Below are 19384 nucleotides of genomic sequence, written 5' to 3'. Positions count from 1 at the left end.
ATTTTTGCTATATATGTATATGGGATTTAGAGCTAAGCTGATTCCCCACAAACTTTTTCAAATGAATCTCTGTTAAAGAAAAAAAAAAAACGTAATCAGAGATGTCTGTTAAAAATGATTAGACCTCTTATTAAAGGGTTAGCCATTGAAAAAAAGCAATAAAAACTTATTTGAATTAAACACATTTGAAATGCTTTCAGCCAGATCTAAAATAATTTAGCTGCTGTTAGACACTCAATGCATTTAAAATAAAGCATAGGGGAAAAATATATAAGTCAAGTCAAAGTCAAAGTGGTTTTTATTGTCATTTCAGCTATATACAGAGTACACAGTGAAACGAAACAACGTTCCTCCAGGGACCATGGTGCACATAAACACAGTGTAGACAGAACAATAGTGCAACAGTACAAAAGTGCAGACAGACAATACAACACAATACAGACAAAGAATAATAAATAACAAGACAGTGTGCAAATTTTGCAGTGTGCAAAAAGTGTGCAAAAAAGACCAGTGAGGTAGTAATTACCTCTATTACACAGTGTGCAATAGAGTCCAGTGAGGTAGTAGGGTTTTTAGTGCTTTCCATTTTCTGGGGTAAGTGGGGTAAGAGTGTGTGTGCATGTACAGAAAAACCATCAGTTCAGTCTCTGCAGTTGAGGAGTCTGATGGCTTGGGGGTAGAAGCTGTTGCAGAATCTGGTCGTGCTGGACCGGATGCTGCGGTACCTTCTTCCCGAAGGCAGGAGGGAGAACAGTTCGTGTGAGGGATGAGTGGGGTCATTCACAATGCTGGTTGCTTTGCGGATGCTGCGGGTGGTGTAAATGTCCGTGATGGAGGGGAGAGAGACGCCGATGATCCTCTCAGCTGTCCTCACAATACGCTGGAGGGTCTTGCGGTCAGAGACGGTGCAGGTCCCAAACCAGGCAGTGATGCAGCTGCTCAGGATGCTCTCAATGGTCCCTCTATAGAAGAGTGTGAGGATGGGTGGATGGAGACGGGCCTTTCTCAGCTTCCGGAGGAAGTAGAGACGCTGCTGGGCTTTCTTGGCTGTAGAGCTGGTGTTCAGGGTCCAGGTGAGGTTATCTGCTAAGTGGACACCAAGGAACTTGGTGCTCTTAACAATCTCCACAGAGGACCTGTCGATGTTGAGCGGAGAGTGGGTGTGTTGTGCTCTCCTGAAGTCAACAACCATTTCCTTTGTCTTGTCCACATTCAGGTGAAGGTTGTTGACTGTACACCAGTCTGTCAGCCGCTGCACCTCCTCTCTGTATGCTCTGTATCTACTGCTAAACTCAAACACCAAACACCAAAAGGCCTTGAAGATCATGAAGGAAATCTAAAGTGGACGATCGAAGAACTCCTTCCAAAACCCTTGACAACATCTAGTTCACTTAAGAACTCTCTTCAGCAGCCGTATCAACTCTCCAATCAAGCTTTCTTTTTGCATTTAAATTCAGAGAATTTATGCTTTAGATGCAAACCACTGGTAACATTCGAAAGCAGAAATATCAAATGTGATTAATAGAAAAAAAATATCTAAAAGCTGAACCCAAGATCAAAATTAGAGGATTTTAAAACTACAAAAGGATCCATGATTCCAAGCATACCACATCAACTATCAGATATGGTAGAGGCAATGTTATGGCATGGGAAAGAAATTTAACTTTATATAGAGAAGAGATTCAGTTAAAATTTGGCTATGTATTGGCAACCTGAAAAGACTGAGTATTTTTGTGTATTACCCCACTGTGAATCTGTGATGTCAGGACCTCATGAGCCAATTGGCAGAGACTTTTTTTGTGATTTTAAATACAAGTAAATGAGCTTTAGTATTGTGTATTCATGCATCTTAAATCAAAATATTGTTTCAAACTCCCCATCAATAAATTGTGGTTATATTTATAGGCATATTATTTTGTCTATTGTTTATGAGCCTTTATTGTTTTTAAACCTTTACATTAAAGCTGAAATTCTGCACTTTAGTTCATCTTAATTGGTTAATTTCAAATCCATTGAGATGTTGTCTGAAAATTCTAAAATAATTCTAAAATCCATTGGCATAAACTAGACAAATTCATGCAATTTGAGACAAATATCCCTATATTGCACAAAAAATAAAAAATAAATAAAATCTGCCAATGCGGTAAGCTAATTTTTCCTAGTAAGATTTCTTAAAATACGCAAATAATTGCAAAAAGTCAATATGAGTGAAATAAAACTTACATAAAGCAAGGATCACTTGACTGGTGACTGATAAAAATTCTAAATAAGACTAATTAAGATAATTATTCCTAAAATACGTAAAGATAATCAAAACCTTTGCATTAAAGCTGCATACATTCTGCACTTTACTTTTTCTTAATTGGTTTATTTTAAATCTATTGAGATGTTGTCTAAATGCTAAATTTTAAAATGTTGCCACCGTCCAAAGATTTACACACTACAAAAATAACCTGGAATAAAGTAGACTAAATTCATCCAATTTGAGACATTTATCCTTAGATTACACAAAAAGGCCATTTTTTCTTAATAATGTATTTTTTTAAATAAACAATTGCAAATTCTCAAAATTAGTAAATTAAGATATAAATTAAGCAAAAATTAAAGATTGTTATCTTAAATTTGGACATAAGAATCAGAATAACTTGACTGGTGACCGAAAACAATTCTAGTTAAGACTGATTAAGATAATTATTTCTACAATAAGTTTAAATAATCTATTGCTTGTGAGCCTCAGTTGTTTTTTAATCCTTTGCATTAAAGCTAAAATTCTGTGATTTACTGAATCTTAATTAGTTTATTTTAAATCCAGTGAGATGTTGTCTAATTGCAAAAGTTTAAAATGTTGCCACCGTCCAAAGACTTACACGCTGCAAAAATCCATTGTAATAAACTAGACAAAACGTATGCAATTTGAGATGTATATCCTTAGATTATACAAAAAAGAAAGAGCAAAGTCTCAAAATGAGTGAAATAAGACTTACTTCAAGCAAAAAAATATTATTTTTGGCTTAAAACTTGGACATAAAAATCAGAATAACTTAACTAGTGACAGGAAAAATTAAGAAAAAATAAGACTGAATAAGATCAGTATTCTTAAAATCATAAAAAAAAGTAAAAATAATATTATATAGAGATAAAAATATGCAGAAAAAATGATTTAGTAATTATTATTTAGATCATTTCACTGTCTAAGATTGATTTTTGGCTGTATTTGCCCAGTGTAGGGGTGAGTTCCTGCAGCACGGCTTGGTGTAGCTTTGTTAAAGTAAACTAGGTGCAGGTTACAGTAATGCAGTCACGCAACTCCTCAGCAGCACTCAACTTCCTGATTGGAATTAATTTGTGCTTCCTCAGCACGGAGCAGCCGGAGCCAGCGGCAGCACTTTCTGTAACGAGGAAGAGAGAGAGAGAGGGAGAGAGAGAGAGAGGAGGGCGAGTAGTTAATGTTTGTGTCATCCTCACTTCCCCTTCCCCTTGTTTCTCCACCTCTCACATTAAACGAGTGCCCGCTTCATGTTTTATACATTGAACCGAGGACCAGGCTTAATGAGATAACATCGCTGCTTAGTCAAGCGTTTCCTGTTTGGCTCTCCTGTAGAACAATTGCTAATGGCGTCAATGTTAGCATCTCCGTGATAAGGTCACTCCTACTCTGTCAAAGCGAGACGGAGTGACAGCTGATGGTTCCGTCCGATAGAAAGAAGAATTGATGTTTCAGAAAGCCGCAGCGTTTCAGGATGAATAGAAACATTTCAGGAAAGAATACTAAGCTTCTGTTCGTTTTTCCCTCATTTAGCAACAAAACAACACAACAACAGCTAAATGCTAAACATGCTGAACCCCTGTAGTCCCTGAAAAACAACAGATCAGACTTACCCTGGCAGTTCATATAGAAAATTGCATCAGTATTTTCATATGTTGGGGCCCCTTTTAACCTGTGCAAGACGTGTCGGGATGTTCATTGCTATCTTACACCCTGCAAACAGTCTATTTTCACTCCTTACCATTATCTTTGCCATTCAAATAGCAACTGTGCTTGTGAATATATCTATGCCGATGCCCAATGCGGAAAACACAAGTGCACCACTGTCTGATTTCAACCCTGACAACAGTCAAACATCAGATGTATATTACTATCTTAGCAACACAGGGGCGCTGTGGCCAATGTGTGTACACACACCAATGTGTGCTCGTTACACACACACACACACACAAGGACATGCAGCAGCACAAACCCAGCTTTTACAACAGCAATAAACAGAATACAAAATAAAATAACATTTCAAGTTCAAGTCAGTTTCATCTCATGAGAAGCATAGAAACCCAAAAAACACATTGTTTTGAGCCCCACCAGACACACTTTTCCCGTTGTTACGATAGCAAAGACACACTGGCATGCCCTAAATTAAACTGCACGTTGCACTGTACTATATGAAATACAAGCAGGTTTTTTGGTGATTGAGACAATACAGAATAATCTAAAAGAAATATGCAATAAAATAAAATAAAAAATATGCAATCTAAGAAATAAAAAGAAATCAACAAATTAAATAACTAATGATACCTTTCACAAGTAATTAATGTAGAAAATCATCCACATTTTCTTCCCCTATTGCATTATGCATGTACTGCATGCCCCAGAAATGTAAAAATACAAAAGCTTAGTAAAATAAAATAAAGTTACATTTTTAACAGCAGTTGTGAACTGTGAAAAATAAATCCTGACGTATCAAATATGATACATAACAGTTCTAAATGTAAACTGTTATTTAATTTGTTTTTGTTTTACTATTGTTCAGGAAATCAAATGAATTCTTCATTTTTAAAACAAAAAAATTCTAGCAATTATTTGATGGCTTAAGCTTTTTAACAGGCTAATTATACAAAACCCTGAATAAAAAGAAATATTACATAAAAAGAAAAGCACAATAAATGTGGATTTGAGGCTTTTGTGGATTTTTATTTTATGTTTCCTTCTAATATGAGCAAATCAGAAACAAAATTAAAATAATTATATAAATAATATGTATATTTTATTTATTTTTTTTTAATACACCTGTTTGCACTTAGAAAAGCAGCACAATGTTTCATTTAAAAAGAGGCACCAAACCTTTGCTTAAGCATATGTTACAGAATATATATATATATATATATATATATATATATATATATATATATATATATATATATATATATATATATATATATATATATATATAAACTAGCACTTTTGTTCTATGTTAGATCGTATAATTATATTTCTTTTCAATTGAACAGCCTCAGTGAGGTGTGACATTATTAATAGAGGAAAGTAGATTAAAGGGCTGGAATTGCGGGCGCTCAGGGTTCTACAGAGAGAGGTAAAACCATGTGAAAAAAGACGCGCTAATGCTAATTCCACATACCACCTTCTATAACCCAGTAAGCCATTGACACACGATAGGAGAAATCATCCTGCAAATGAGATTTCTGTTCTCTTACATTCAGCCAGACGACATTTGACTAATAGGCGGAGAACAAAAGGAGTGTGTAACAGCTTTTATTCCAGCGCGCTGCATATTTTAAATGCCTGGAGCTGGTTAGTGACCTGTGTTTATATCTAAATGTATGTGTATGGATCTGTTCCTTTTCATGCTTCATCTGAGTGAGCTGCATACTTGAAATTCTAATCTATGTTTTTTTTTTTGTTTTTTGTTTTTTACGTACGTATGGAAACAGAACAGAGCTGAACTGAACTGAGCTTTACTCAGAGAGGAAACCAGTCACCTCCAGTTATGTAGATCACTGATAGATCACTGATCAGCAAGACCTAACCAGGTCTTTTATAAGATGTTCATAAGATGTTTATGGATGATAATGATGTCTTAGAAAATTTGAATATTAGATAAGAACAATTGGTACTTTTAGCAGTGTGGGCAGTGTGCCAAGTCCTGCTGGAAAATGAAATCCGCATCTCCATAAAAGTTGTCAGCAGAGGGAAGCATGAAGTGCTGTAAGATTAGACTTGACAATATAACACAGTGGATCAACACCAGCAGATGACATGTCTCTCCAAACCATCACTGACCATGAGTAAACTTCATTTGTAACTCAAGGGAGCAGAGTCTGGAGGAAGAGTGGAGAGACACACAGTCCAAACTGCTCGAGGTCTGAAGTGAAGTTTCTTCCACATTCAGTGATGGTTTGGAGAGACATGTCATCTGCTGGTGTTGGTCCACTGTGTTGGTCCACCGAACCACATCCAACAGGATTAACTGTGGACACTGTAAGAGGAAGCTGTCTGAAAGGGATGTTCGGGTGCTAACCTGGATTGTAGCCAAAAAACATAAAATCACGGCTGATCAAATCACGGCAGAATTTAATGTGCACCTCAACTCTCCTGTTTCCACCAGAACTGTCCGTCACCACAATCAATTATTGTGGTCTAAAACCAGTTGAATGTAAGTCTATCTACAATGGACCATCCAAATGAAGTGATACCTTTTTAATTTTTTTTTTAATTTTTTTTTTTTTGTCCTTGTTTTGTATTAATTTGGAAACATGAGATTTTGATGTTTTCAACAGGAACGGAAACATGAAAACATAATTGTCTCTTTGTCTCTATTTGCATCCTGTTGTGTTCATTACACGCATTGATTATGTGTAATCATTCTCTGTCGGTTGTGGTTACTTGTTCTGGTCGTTATCGGCTTCATTACACTCTTCATAGATTGAACTTGTCCTCAAATGATTAGCACTTTAAAAACCATTACAAATAAGCAGCTGGCTGATCAAAGTCTCGGGCCTGATGTACGGTGTTAACACGTGAACCCATTGACACTGGGCTTACATTACCCTCTCCGAGAGTCACAGTGTCGAGCTCTTTAGCATATCAAACGAAGACTGGGTACTAGAGACTGGATATGAGGAACTTGTGTCTCCCAGTCGTTTCACTGCAATGAAGACTTTTTTACTGGCCAGCACATTGGTGATCACAACTAATCAGGCTAATTGTCACATAACAGACAGAGTTCATTTAACAGCGTGTGGCGAGCAGGGCGACTCCCATAACGAAGCCCACGCAGATGTGAAAAGCCAAGTGATCTGTGGAAATATGAGATTTAATCACAGCTAGTGGCCAAGCATGATCGCTGCAGTGTTTTATTACTGTAGCGGCGAAAGCTTGGCAATAATAATAAAACCATAATCACAGACAAGCCCCCACCATATTCATTTTCCCTCATCGCTCTTGTCTTGTTTCCTCCATTCTCTCTCTCTCTTTCTCTCTCTCTTCACTCTCTCAGACAGTGTATCTGGCCTTTAGCGGGGTGCTGAAGTCCAAGTCGAATTTGTTTGCATATAATTCACACTGCTTTGATAGTCCATCTTGGATAACGCAGTGAGCGGCACAGCTGGGAAGCTGAGGCACGGGGCACTATCGTGTTCTCCGCCTGGTAATGGAATTAGCATGAAATTACTAGCAAAGGGTGTGAATTTTATTTGTCTTTCATTTGGAGACGATGGGAAATTCGTGCATTACAATCTACAGCAGGCTCTGGGCTCTGGGCTCTGGGCGCTGGCTTGTGTCTTCTGCCTCGTAATTTTGTCAGAAATTTCAGTGTCTACTTTTTTCTCCCGTACCTTAAAGCAGAGAGCTGAAATATTTTGGCAATTAAATCCATTTTCCACTTAGCCTTAGTCAGATGAATTAATTGATACCATTTTTCTTCTTAGCCCTGCATAATAAAGAGTTTTAGTGGAATGCAAAGAAGCTTCTTACAGCTTCTAAACCAGGTAAATAACCATAACAACTCTAACACTCAGGATCTTAGTCATTTGTAGCATGATAATGAATCCTATTTCATTTTCCTATAAAAAAGCTCTTTTGTCATTGGGCGTCAGGTATTATTCAAGTTTTTTTTTTTTTTTGCTGCTAATTTGGGAAGCCTCGTGCACAGCCTGAAAAAAAAAAAAAATCCATGCAGCTTCTTCTAAAACAACTGTCCTTTTTATAAAAAAAAAACAAAAAAAAAACATGCACATGCACATTCATAAACATAATGTGTTTATGAAGAACAGATTGCTGAACATGCCACGCAGTTCTTTCTGGAGCATCTTCATATGCATTTTAGATAAAATAAACTAGCTTAGCTGTTGGAGATTCATTTACTATGCAAAGCTAAGTGCTTCTTTCTCCATCTTCAAATAAGAAGACACAGAAAATATGTGTTTTTTCCTGCACTTTGGCTGAACCTGCATAATAGTGAAAATCGCAAAAGAGGCTAGATGTGGCCGCCGTCATTTGAATAACAAGCCGAACAATGGCGAGGCCTGAAACGCTGGCTTTTGAAAAGTGAAAGCTGCCAGTTCACTCCGAAGGCCACGGCTGTGTTCAGCTGGCTGCCATTGTTGCGAGAGTGCGCTGTAGTCAGAAACGCAACTCCGGATTTGAAGCATTACATCTCATTCAGAAGTGCTGAGGTCATTATCATTTCGTGCGGGTTTACTTTTCCTCTTTTTTCGTCTCTTTGTGAAAACGACTACATTAATGTTAACGATGTGCGGATGTTAAAAGCTAAGTTTTTTTTTCTGTTTCATTAAAAGGGCTGAGGGGGAAAGATGTTGGATTTAGTCTTTATCAGTGGTGTGTGTGTGTGTGTGTGTTTATGTTTATAGGGTCTGAGAGGGAAAAGCAAGAGACTACAAAAAAAAAACATGTTAATGGATAAAAGTGTGTTTACTGATTAGGGTGTAGGGGTGAATGGTGATATCTGATATTATAATGGTATTGGCAGAGATTATAGATTTTAAATATATATTTCCCCAATATTTATATGCACTGTCTGGCCAAAAAAAAAAAAAAAGTTGACACCAAAAAAAGAAAAAAAAAGTCAAACTTTTTAATATTTGGTTAATTTTTATTTTTGGACTGCCTTTATCTTTGATTGCAGCACACGTTCACTGTTTTAATTTGTTTCTGCAATGTCACAAGATTTATTTCAATCCGGTGTTGCATTAATAAAATAAAAACTTCTAAAACACCAAATTTCAATTTTGGTCAATAATAAATGTAATACATTAAGCTAAACTCTGTTCACTAAAACGAGTGTGACTAAAATATGTAATTTTCAGAACTTAATCATAAATAAATAATTAAGATATAAATAACTAATTTTAAGTTAAGTTCTCCAGACATTTTGTACAGTGGTGGTTTGAGGTCATTAACTGTTTTTAAATAAAGTACCAAAATACCAGCTTTTAGAGGCCTAAGGCTGCTTTCAGATCTACCTATTTTTGTCTGGACTTTTCACTATAGGTCTCAACCAAAGTATAGCAGGTGTGAAAGGGGAATTTCAGAGGTGACCTCAGTGTGGATCTACTGAACCATGGTGCAGTTTGTGTGCAGTATGAAAGCACTTTTCAAGATGGTTCAGACTTCAGACTAATTAAAGGAAGTTGAGTCAGTTTTAAAACAAACCAGAGGAAATAAGAACTGGTGTTGTGCCAAAATGCGACCTCCTTTGGCAAAGTGCAGAGACATCACACAGCAGTATGAACACAAACACTTAGACTGGGAATTCATTCATTTCCGTAACAGTAGATTAACCTTTATTAATAAACAGAAATGAAAGAATCTGAGGAGAATCTTTTACACTCATTCTGCTGCAGGGAGAAACAGGAAGATACGGGAATACAGTAAGAGGAGTCAGATTCTGACAGAGAGCTAAAATTCAGCACAACACCTGGCAAAGCAAGGCAACTCGCCCAAATCTAACATAACTAACATTCTACAAAACAATTAATATAAAGTATAGAGAGACTTTACCCACATAGATGATAGTGATGACGACAGAATATATTAAAGTTTGTTAGTCAAAAAAAAAGAAAGAAAAAAGCTATAGTGTGAAACTATTCAAAACTAAAATCCAGATGGATGGATGGATGGATGGATGGATGGATGAATGGATGGATACTTTATTGATCCCGAAGGAAATTTAGCAGCCAGTAGCAGTTAGACAACACAGTAAAAACAAACAATAAGTGTAAAAGAGTCTAAAAACAAAGTAAAAGTAAAGAAAAAGGCTAAAAAAAGTACACAAAAGACAGAGCTACTGGAAAGGCTGCCGCTCTGTACGGCGCCGGAAGCTAAGAATAAATATACTGTATTCAATGTAACAAAGACCCAAACCATAGTGTTAACTCTGTTCTGGGCTTTTAGGTGTGAAAATTCCTTAAGAACAAAAGCTAAATGGCTGTTATTGAGGTCAGCAAAAAATGAATAAGGTATATAGTTGGTGTGGCGCAGTGGATAACAACACAGCCTGCTTGTGAGACTGGGGTTCAATTCCTGGTCTGGGTGACTGAATGCTAGACTACACCAATAAAAGTCCTTGGGCAAGACTCCAATCTTCCAACACTACATTGGCACACTCCTGCAGTAGAAATAACCTTGTAAGTCACTCTGGATAAGAGGATCAGATAAGTGCTCTAAATGTAATTTAGTCTACTGTATTTATTGTTCCATAAGTCGATGATGTAATTATTGTGACAGGGCCAGGGACACTTGTGCTTTTTGCTTTTACTCGAAAGAAGAGCTTTTATAAAGCTGTTTTCAGCATTCTGCCATAATAAAAAGAGGAACATATGATGGCTTTCAGTTTTTGAGCAGTTTGACTTGTTTGTTTTAGCTGGGGCTAACTGTTGAATAATTGAAATAGATGCATCTCTCTTCTTCTTTTTCGGGCTCTGCCAGCCAGAGTAGTATTTTAAATATTTAGCCCACCGCTCTCTCGCTTTGCTTCTAGGTTTGGAAATCTTGCATTACATGCAAAAATAATATGATGGTTGTAGACATAAGCCTGCAGCCCATCGTTAACACAGCTTTACAGTGTCCTGAATTGTCTGTGACTGTTTGTATGGTTCAGTGTGGGTGAATATAGTCATGTGGCAGTCCTGTGTCACATTCTCTCAAGGCCACAACATAATACACAATTTTTACAAATTTTTAAAAATTGTCTGTATACTGTAGATCTAGTTCTGTGGCTTTAGCTTTATGATGTTTCCTTCTATGATGGTTTTGACTGGAGCTTTAGGCCTGTTTTTCTTAAAAAGTGTCGTACTGTGAGGACCAGTGGGGGTTCTTTTCTGTCTGTTTATCTGCGTTTCTACTTCATCTGCTGCTTGTCAGCATGTGTGACTCTTTATCTCTCTGTGTGGGCCTTTGTACGTGTGCATGATTGCGACTGTGTGTGTTTGTGGGTGGGTTAGGAGGTGGGTGAGTGGGTGGTTGAGTGGGCGTACTGTAAGAAAGTTGAGATAATGAACATGCATGTACTGATTTGTATTATAAACTGTGTTACATGGTTTATAGATCAATTGTTGAGAGTGTTGCCAATTTTAACATTGGTTCCTGGTAAGATATCAGATAAATTTAGGAACAAGCTGGTCTAAGTGGTTCATCGAGATCAGTGGTTAAATAAGATCACAGCCAATACATATAAAAAAAGGCAATTCAGGTTGACAGTGACCATATTTATTCCTTTTTACTCATCATTTCAGTTGCTGCCATCAGGCTGGAGAATATTTATTATGTATTTACTGCCAAAGACAATTTTTCATTCAATGTAAATTTAATGAACAATGAACTGTTTGTAGGTGGGTTAGGAGGTGGGTGAGTGGGTGGTTGAGTGGGCGTACTGTAAGAAAGTTGAGATAATGAACATATATGTACTGATATGTATTATAAACCATGTTACATGGTTTATAGGTCACTTGTTGAGAGTGATGCCAATTTAACCATTGGTTTTGGTAACAAAAAAAAAACAAAACATGAAAACATATCAGATACATTTAAGAACAAGCTGGTCTAAGTGCTTAATTAAGCCATTAAGATCATTGGAGCCAAAAGTTGTCACTTTAAAATATATACAGTCAGTCCATAACAAAAACAGGCAGTTCAGGTTGACAGTGACCATATTTATTCCTTTTTACTCATCATTTCAGTTGCTGCCATCTGGCTGGAGAATATTTATTTTGTATTTACTGCCAAAGACAATTTTCCATTCAATGTAAATTTAATGAACAATGAACATTTATCTTATTCTTATGTCATCTTATATAGACATACAATATGGTATTTGTTTATTTTTTGTTAGAACAGCTATTTCTACAAGTTTGCACTATATTTTTTAAGCTTTTGACAAAAAAAGTAAAAGGAAAAGGGTTTTCTTTATTCCTTTTTATTCCTGATTGCGACTGTGTGTGTTTGTGGGAGTGTTAGAAGGTGGGTGAGTGGGTGGTTGAGTGGGCATACTGTGAGATAAAGATAAAGCTGAGATAATGAACATATATGTACTTATGTGTATTATAAACCATGTTACATGGTTTATAGGGTCAATTGTTCAGAGTGTTGCCAATTTTAACATTGGTTCTTGGTAAAAAAAACAAAACAAAAAAAAAAAACAGGAAAACATATCAGATAAATTTAGGAACAAGCTGGTCTAAGTGGTTAATTAAGCCATTAAGATCATTGGAGCCAAACAGTTGTCACTACAGAATATATACAGCTAATTTATAACAAACAAAATGGCAATTCAGGTTTACAGTGACCCTATTCATGCCCTTTACTCATTATTTAAGTTGCTGCCATCAGGCTGGAGACTAAAGGTTCCACTTGCTAAGAAGAATGAGTACAAAAAGTCATTTTTTCCATCTGCTGTGAATATTCAAATAAGGATGTAAAACACAATTCCCTCATTTGTACTGTATTAACTGCCAAAGACAACTTTCCATTTGTGATAATTTAATGAACAATAAAGTTTTATCTTATTCTTATCTTATCGTATATAGAAATACAATATGGTCTTTGTTTATTGTTTGGTCAGAACAGCTGTTTTGTACAAGTTTGTACTACATTTTTAAAGCTAAATAAAAAATAAAAAGTGTTTCTTTATTCCTTTATTTTTTTTTTCTACACTGTAAATTAATACTATAGTCATCGGAATCATGTAGTAACTTAAAAGTGTGAAACAAACCAAAATGCTCTGTGAAGCATTTAGGCAGCTGTTTAATGTGTAATGTGCTGTGTATTTAACAGCAAATTACATTTACATTACATTACATTTTTATAAAAAAATGACAGTTTTAAATTCTGTTTTTTTCTGAGGGTCTAGTTTACCAGAACCATCTTTTCTTCATCTTCATCTTGTGGCTTGATTTTTTTGATACACTCAACCCTCATGGGCTCAGATGTGGTGGTCTAATAGGTCTTGCACAGTGATAGGGGCATAGGGGGTCTCGTTTTCTCTAGGTTTGGAAACTGTGGTATGTTAATAAATGCTGGCAAGACACATAATATTTATGTTCTTCGTTTAAGCAAAATTAATCCATAGACCACTGAAGGTTTCCCTTCACATGTCACTGCACATGGCACCACTAGGAAGTCAATCACCAGAATATTTATTACACCTGTTCACACTTATACATATGCACTATATACACATTTAACCCTCTGAAAACTCCTGCCTGTGGACTGACCATGGCTTCTGGACTGTATCTCGTTTATGGTATGCTTGTTCTCTGTTGTTGCTGTTTACTGGCATTGACCCTGAACGTTTTGGCAACTCCCTGTCTTAAAACTTCCTTTAATCAAGTGTTTTATGAGTATGAGTCCTGTCCAGCCATGAAAGGGTGCATACTGGGTGTCTCTTCTCCTGTTCGCTTACCATCACTGTGTAGTCATTCCCTCCAGACATCTTAGCCCTATGTGAGTTTACTTGCAGTCTGTAATGTATTCAGCTTTTGTTGCCTTGATGTTGTAGGCTGTAAGAATAAGCTACCACATACAAAGTAAAACAGGGCATAGCATCTGTTTTCTTGAAGAGAAGCTCTTAAAGGGACAGGACTCTCCGTACTAAGACCACCAGGTACCGGAACAGCTTTTTCCCCACAGCGGTTATACTACTGAACTGTGCCTCTTAATATCTAATCTGAACAATAACAACAGACAACACTCACCAGTAACACACAAACTCTACACTAATTACCAGCTCTTTTTCCATTATATATTCTGCTTACTATTGTGTATATACTGTGGAAATCTACTCTGTTTATAATACATACTTAAATTATGTATTTATTTATTCTGTTTATGCCACTTCATGTTTATAATCTATTATAGTCTATATATATATATATATATATATATATATATATATATATATATATATATATATATATATATATATATATATATATATATATATTCATAATTAATTAGCTACAACATTCAGCCATTTATTGTACATTTGTAATATATATATATATATATATATATATATATATATATATATATATATTCTAAATGGATGCAAACTGCATTTCGTTGCTCTGTACTTGCGACATGTGCAATGACAATAAAGTTGAATTCTATTCTATTCTATTCTATTCTATTCTATTTTATTGAAACTGGTAAGTTGGCGTATGTATGTGGACAAGCATTGTCCTGTTGGACAAATTAGAGCACCTAGAATTTTATTCTAGAGAATAAGGACAATTAAATATGTTTTTAGTTTTTTTTTTTTTTTGTTATTATTAATATACAATCGTTGGTATGTCTAATAAAAAGCACAATACTTCATGTTTTCCCATAAATAGTCATGAACTACACTGATACCATTATCAGTATCACTGCAGTCCAGACCTGTGTGTCTGGCTCTGTTAGTCACATGCACATGTGTCTGCATCGCTGTCTGTGCGAGTGTAACATCCCCTTATAGTGCCAGCAAAGGGCAGTTAAACTGACAGAAGCTGTGGATGATGGATGGTTGTGGTGTGAAGGTGTGATTGATATGCTGGTTTTCAGGAAGACCTTAGCCACCGGCGGACAGGTTGGGTCATGCAGGCCGTGCTCGTGCAGTCCTGCTTCCAATCCGATACTATCTGTGCTGATTGACAGCGCTCACTGTGTCCCAATGCTTTATTTACCTCAGAGCAGACAAAGCCACACAAACGCATTTCAGCAGATTGAGGAAAGTAACGATGTAGGTGATTTAGATCAGTAAGTGCTCTAAAGGTCATGGAAGGTCAGTATCTGGGACTTTTATTTAGCCGTACAGTTCAAATGTAATTAATATTTGTAATGATTACAAAAAAAAAATTATTATAAAATATTTTTGAAAAGTATATTTAGCATAAAGAATTGTATACTTTTAATATTAAAATGAATGTACTTAAATACTACATACCAAATGTACTATTTTAGAACAAATTATAACTTTTATATTTAAATACAACATAAAAGCATTAGGTTGTGCTTTTGAGTGTTTTTCCAGTAACACTTCCTATGAACCCTGTATTCATAATGCCTTATGAATGCATTTATAATGCATTATATGGCATGCACAATACCTTATATTGACTGTAATAAGCCTGTTTAATAACTCATAAGTACTTACAGCGATATTCATAACACATTGTAAACTACAAGTATAGAGATTTATAAACAAAAGCTAATAATGCCTTGTGATATCTGTTCATTAGTACATTGTACAATGCAGTGTTGTAATGCACTATAACACAGATTCAGTATATGTTGGTATAATGCATTATATTATGCAGCTATATATATATATATATATATATATATATATATATATATATATATATATATATATATATATATATATATATATATATATTTTTTTTTTTTTTTTTTTTTTTTTATACAGTCATTACTGACTTTAAGTGAAGTGTGTTTTCAAATGCCTACAGTGAGGCATAATAAAATTTACTTCACGTTTATAAAAAACATATGAAAACTCACTTCACTTAGTCAGTAATGACTGTATATAAGGTTTTATAACGTTACACACTTTTAAAGTTTAATTTGAGAATTTATAGCTGCATATTATAATGCATTTTACCAAAATATACCAAACATGTGTTATACTGCATTACACTACGTTGTACGATGTGCTTATGAGCTATTTTACAGGCTTATTACAGTCATTCTAAGGTATTATGCATGTAATATGCATTTATAATGCATGATGAATACAGGGTTCATAGGAAGTGTTACTGTTTTTTTCTGCAAACTTAAGTTGATTTAAGTTAGTGTTTTTTTAACATCATTTTAACATAACATTTTTTTAACATACATTTTAAGTATATTGTAAATGTACTGCTTAGAATATTGATGCACATATTGTGCACACATTAATGCTACTGGAAAACAAAAAGCACTGTAAGCAGTATTTAATGCCACTACATATATTTACTATCAACACAACATTTAATTGAAAGCACATTGCTTAAAAATACAATACATTGAAATACAGAAAGTATATTTAATGTCTATTAAAGAGTAAATGCACTTTTAATAGTCTTTGCCTCATTTTGAACATACGTTTAATGCTCTTAAATATACTTCCTTTTCACTAGGGCTATTACAATCTATAAACATGTTTATACATATTTATAAAAATATATAACACACTATAGCCATGTTTATTATGCATTATGAATTGTGATTATAATGCACCATAAACTGTGCTTGTAATTTATATCAGAAATCTCATAAAAAATCATATACCTATCTGTTAACGTATTCCCAAGGTTGACATCCGTCACTTTACTTTGAGTGTACAATGATACATTATAATACATTATTACTAATATGGTCACAATTCATAATTCATAAAAAAACATATCTATCATGTGTTAAACATTGTTATAAATATGTACAACCATGCTTATAACGCTTTATAAATTCATTATAATGTGTTATGAATAGGTTTATAGAGTCTAATAGACATATGATTCATAGAAATTGTGGTAACACTTTATAAACATGGTTATAAATGTTTATAAAAATGCATAACCCATTATAGCCATGTTTGTTAAGCATTATGACCTGTGATCATAATACATTATAAGCTGTGCTTATAATATATATGTTAAAATAGTATATCTCTATCATTAATAATCTAGTCCCACAATGAAAGTCTGGCACCTTACTTAGAGCGCACAAAGACCTGTTATAATACATTATAATTAATTAATATTATATTCAAGACAAGAATTGTCAAAATATATTTATAGGATTATTGAGGGTGTGCTTATAAGTTGGAAGCTTTTTTAGTCATGATAAAGTCTGCAAGCTGGGACTGAGTTTCTTGGTATTGATGTAAAACATGTTATAAACGCAGCTATTAATGCATTATAATCACAGTTCATGGTGCATAATAAACATTGCTATAATGAATTATATATTTTTTTAAAAACATGTATAGCCATGTTTGTAATGCCTTATGAATGCATAATAAAGTTATATGAGTATGTTTATAGAGTCTTATAGAGATGACATTTAAAGAAAGTGTTACCGAAATTGTTACTAAAAAGCAAGGTCAACATTTTATCTTAGTGGTTAGCATGTTTGCCTTTAGAGTGCTTGGGTCTTGGGTTCAAGTCTCTATCTGAGTGTTTTATCTATGTTGCCAATTTTAATAGTAATATTGATAAGTAGTGCAATAATCCTTCCATCTTAAATATTTTCATGCCTTTTTAATTAGGCATTGGCCTTTACCTTGTTTCTGAACGGCACAGCAAATTGACTTCTCCTTCTTCTGGATGCAATAATGCATTGATGATGAGTTTATGAATGTATATTTTAGTTCAAAATAATAAAACAAGGTATATTTAATGATTGATAGACACCGAGCATGCATTTCATGTCCATATTTTAACAGCATATACTCTGGCCATGAGCCATTTAAACTTTTCTCTAGTATCTTGTTACTTTCAGGTTATCATATGCTATCAAATATTTGAGGAAACTTATTAAAACAGGCAGTGAATTGTCTGCACTGATGGAGGTGAAGGCTGTGTTGCAACTGCTGGGGATTTTCGGCAGGGCCTTGGCTGTACAGAGGACACTTTGGACACTGGAGAGAAACCAAGATCGAGAAAAATCGATAGTGATGTGTCTGGTTTTCTTTTTCCATCATTCTACAGTTTTTTTTTTTTTTGTAAATGTGAATCCAGTACATTTCATGATTTCATGCAAGGATTCAAGGATTCAAGGAGATTTTATTGTCATTCGCATCTTATGTGGTACATGAGGTGGAACGAAATTGTGATCTCACGATCCAGTTTACACCCAGGAGCTGTTATTAAATAGATATATAGATAAAAGTACAATAAAGGAATACAATAAAAATAGAATATACAAAATAGTTAAAGATAAATACCCCAAATGAAATAAATAGAAAGAGTAGACAGGTTGCAACAACAAGTCCAGAGTGCAAATGTGCTATAGCAGCATGAAATGAATTAGAGCAGTAGAAAATAAAGTGTCTCAGTGCGGGTAAAGTGACCGTGTTTGTGCAGTAATTGTCCTTGTGTGTCAGTGCAGTGTGTTGTTAAGTGGAGTTTAAGAGTCTTACAGCTTCCGGAATGAAGCTGTTTCTCAGTCTGGTTGTTTTGCACTTGATGCTCCGCAGCCTCCGTCCTGAGGGAAGCGGGACAAAAAGTGCATGTGCTGGGTGGGTGGGATCCTTCCTGATTACAGATGCCTTGTGTTGTGTTAATTTAGCCAATAATCTCACTTTTTCCTTTTGTAACCAGACAGTAAACTTTACTGGAAAATAAATGTGGTTGGTGTGGTGCAGTGGATAACACCACTACCTGCTAGTAAACTACGACAACACATAAGACAACACATTGAACCGGGGTTCAATTCCTGCCCTGGGTAACTGTGCTGTGCTACACCAGTAAGAGTCCTTGGGCATGATTCCTCTAACACTACATTGGCCCACCTCTGTAAGTCACTCTATATAAGAGCGTCAGATAAATGCTGTAAATATAAATATTAAATAAATAAAAGATGTGCTGCAATATAAAAAACACACATTGCATGCATGCATGCACCAAAAGTGTTTGTTTGAATGAATGAACAGACTGAGAAATCCCTGGATCCCTTTATCAGCTTCCTTTATTTATATTTCTTTATCAGATTTTAAGTCCTTACCACTGTCTAAAAAATTGGAGTATGCTTATATGTTTATATTCAACTTCTTGAATGATTATATACAGCAGTAATATGATTGTGAACGTGCACATACAGTAAATGCACTGAATAATTTATATTTAAAGGCAAGATTATTTCCCTCTTATATACTTTTACAGTGTACTTTATGGAGAACCAGTCAAAAATTTGGAAACACCTTTACAATTAAATATTTTTTTTTCTTCCTATATTGTAAATGAATAGTGAAGTGATCCAGACTATGAAGGAACACATAAGTAATCCTGTACAAACTTAAAAGTGTTGCAGCTCTTATCAGGGGAGCTGTTAACCTGCGATTTCTGAGGCTTTTCTGGGACAGTCCTGATGAGGGCCAGT

At 35.0% G+C, this 19384-nt stretch overlaps 1 protein-coding gene across 1 annotated transcript in view; it reads left to right on the top strand.

Annotated features, from left to right (window-relative positions):
* LOC103036892 (cadherin-22) overlaps positions 1-19384 on the top strand; it is a 330834-nt gene that overhangs the window by 182946 nt on the left and 128504 nt on the right. The gene's annotated exons all lie outside the window — the stretch shown is intronic.

The sequence above is a fragment of the Astyanax mexicanus genome, chromosome 5 (assembly GCF_023375975.1).
Source record: "Astyanax mexicanus isolate ESR-SI-001 chromosome 5, AstMex3_surface, whole genome shotgun sequence".
In the NCBI taxonomy this organism is placed as follows: Eukaryota; Metazoa; Chordata; class Actinopteri; order Characiformes; family Acestrorhamphidae; genus Astyanax; species Astyanax mexicanus.
The sequence above is the reverse complement of the archived record's forward strand: the minus strand, read 5'-3'. Positions and strand labels throughout refer to the sequence as shown.